Below are 3,510 nucleotides of genomic sequence, written 5' to 3'. Positions count from 1 at the left end.
GCAGAGCTATACGAATGACCAAATTACAAGAGGGTTAACTCATTACGTTTCGAATATAGGTCGCTCTTCGAAAGAAGAAGCTGTGGTTAAGGAGCCTCACATGCACACCAATAGTAAAATTGCACTCATAATGGGTCTAGAAACTGAACGGCATCACTTTCAAGCCTGTTCGGCCACTGATTTTGTAGAAAAAGAGGTACGGATTAGAACAATGGGTTTGTAAATAAACCTACAGTGTGGTACGTGTCCGTACCTCAGTCTTTTCGACGTATGTGAAAACTTGCGCTAGAATTTAAAATTGCATCTAGAAGTATTTTGAGGTGGTTGACTGGTGGAAAAGGCTAATGACCTTGAAAACTAAAAAAAAAAACATGTGCCCCTCAAAAATAGGCCGCGTCAAACCGTACACCGCGCTTGTAAAAACTCGCAGAACACCAAGGAGGCCTATGAGCGCGAGATAAAGACACGCTGAGTGGTTTGTTTGATAGTTCGCTAGTGTTCAGTACGCAAAAATATGATACATGGGGGCACCGCGTTGCGTTTTTCGGCATTTGAAGCAAGTGGCACTACGTAAGTTCCGCTGTCGTACAAAGAGTTAAAGGTTAGTAAGGTCAACGGTTGTCGAAAACTTGCGTGTCAGAGCAACCCTTTGCAGCAGTGGAGAGTCCTGTAATTATATCGACCAGCTGGATTGTTTCGGCTGGTCCAGAGGTGACAGTAATGGAGCGCTTTTTTATTTACCCTTCGTGAAAATGTTTCTGCCGTGGCCGAGATCGAACCCACGAGGTTGCGCTTCGCACCTTAACGCCGAAGTCATAGAGCCACTTTGGCAGGTGCATCAAAGGCTACTAAAACACATCCGTACCTATTTTGCCGAAATACAACTGTAATATATTAAATATATAATATATTCTATTTTACTGTGGGGAAGATCAAGTGTACTGTCTCTTCTGACTAATGGATTTCAAGATTTATTAAACGGGCGGAGCTGTACTTAGCGCCTCATGTTGTGTTAGTTCCTATAGTCCGGTTGATAATGCGTTTTAACCTGTTCGCGGAACACTAGGGTTAAGTGCTAAACTGACAGTGGGCATAAAAGTAACGGTGCTGAATAAATAATGGCCGTGGAGGTGATATAATGAAATATTGAGCCTTGGGGATTAAAATGAAAGTCTCGAAGTTCTTGCAAGAACTTGCTTACTGAAAGCATTCTAAATCTACTAAAAACTCACGAATTGATCACTTGTTACTTCCGCCCTCCTCTCCTCGCCTTTCCCCCTCGACTATCTCCTAATCTTATTTCGCTATAACTATGTACACTGATAAAACTAAAGCAAAACTATAAAGCAGAAGCTATTGAGGCACAGAAGAACACTTGAATCCGTTTGCACTATATTTAGGTTCAACCTTTGTCAGCACATATCAACGCAGCCCTGGTTACCATGATCATGCTTCTTCTTTTCTACGGAATCAGAAGGGATGCGGGTAAAGAACAAAAAAGTCTTTTTTCTTGCACAAAATCTAGCTATGTTGAACGCAAATTCCTGACGAGCGTAATCCGAGTCAGGGACATCAGTAAGAAAAAAGCAGGGAGAAGAGAGAATACAAAAATAAGGGCAAGACACGTGTTTCCCACTACTGGGGCAGTTTAAACCAGAGAAGTTTGGGCGGAGGGATATAGAGGCGTATTCGAACGCTTTAAATCCTCGGCAAACACCGCAAGGCTCAGTCGGAAAGATTGTTCCGAGCGACGTAGGCGATGCGAAGGGAACACTTGCTGTTTATACGCCCTTGTGAAGAACTGCATTGGCTTAAAGCCCGAGTTTCGCAGAACCGCCAGCGCAGCTGCTACGCGCAGGTGCAGGCTTACGTCTGCACGCCAGCTAAAATCTGAATATGCCCTCCTGTCCAAGGTTTGAAGAGCACTCCTGCTTTGATACTGAAGGATTTGTACGTTGCTTTCATTCTCGACTGCGAGGAAAAAAAAGAAAGTGACCGCTTTCAAGCCTCGCCGTTTTCTAGGAGGCTCAGAGTTGGAGACTCGTTAGAAATGGAGACAGTAGAGGTTAGAAAATAGGGCGGTTAGCCAGATTTATGCTCGGTTAGGTACTCGGAACTGTGGGGAAGGCAGTGAAGATAATGTGTGGTACGTGGGGTTTAATGTCCCGAATCAGCACATAAATTACGAGGACAGTCCTGGTAGAAAGCTCTGGATTGAAGAGCACGCACGCGTCTTCCGAGTTTCGGCCTGGATTCGATGCAGTCACCTTGGGCTCTACAGCCGAGCGCCGAAGTCCCTGAGCCCCCTGGGGGCTCAAGGAACAAGACAGATGACAGGAAACAAGACAGATGAACGCGTATAAACAATATGAACAATTCTCTCCTCATGCCTGCAAGCTCTGTACTCGAGTGTCGTAAGCTGGTTGCGAGCGTATCCCCTTTTGCATTTACGTTCCTGGCCTGCGTATTGAGCAAACGAAGAGAAGAAGGTGTCGATAACCTAAGGCAAAGTGCTAGTATCTATGGCGTGTCGAAAAGTGAAAGGTGCGCACATGGGGAATTATCCTTCACCGAGGTTGAGCTTTAGAGTAGTGTTTTTTTTTATATTTACCCATTACGCAATGTTTACCCATTCCAACTTACGAATTGTTTACCCATTACGAATTGGTATTCCGAGTTTACGTCACCACAGTGATTTACAGGATGTTTTGCTCTCTCATACCGTTACTTTTTCAGGTAAACGAAAATAAACTGTAAAGAAAACGCTCGCCAAGTATCGAGATCAATATATCCCCAAAAACCTTTGTCCGTGCAGTGCACAGTTACAGTAATAAAGATGGTAAACACAAGTCAAGTAGTCAAGTAGAGGACAACAGCACTGAAGTCACATTGGGCGGTAAAATTGCATTTCACTATTGATCGCAATGGATAGTAACCTATACACAAGATACTGGATGTATGTGCTGACTAAATGTTGAGAACATCAGCCGCGCATCTCTGTCTTTACTTCCTGTCTTGACTGAGAAGGCTAATTAATCCAGGGCTATGACTAAATGGTGGTAACAGCGGACACTTCGCCTCTGCCGACCTGATCCAGAGTATTATTTGCATCTGTTCTGACATGAACACGCTAAAGCATTCACAAACAGTACCAAAGCAGGCGCAGTGAAAAACCACGCTTTCCACTGCGAAGGGTAGGTCGTAGGTCACCCCACCTTTCTACAGACGTGCTATAACTTGTCGCAAAAGCCTCGGGTGTCGCACTCAAATTTCTGAACAGCGTTGTTTTGGCGCCAAAGGGCACCACTCGTCGGCAACCAGGGCAGAAAGAACAAACAGAAAGAAGAACACAAAAAGCGGCAACAAATAAAGGCGGAACCAGTGGTACGCAGAAAGGGTAAGCTCCTAGTTTCCGCACCGGTGCCGGTGGCGTCAACGCGCACTCAGAGCTGCAGGGACTGCACACCACGCGTGTCTAAGTGCTGCGCGCCGGTGCGGTGCCTAGCGGCG

The sequence above is a fragment of the Amblyomma mixtum genome, chromosome 5, assembly GCF_055824585.1.
Source record: "Amblyomma mixtum isolate Tamu chromosome 5, ASM5582458v1, whole genome shotgun sequence".
In the NCBI taxonomy this organism is placed as follows: Eukaryota; Metazoa; Arthropoda; class Arachnida; order Ixodida; family Ixodidae; genus Amblyomma; species Amblyomma mixtum.
This window is presented reverse-complemented; position numbering follows the sequence as displayed.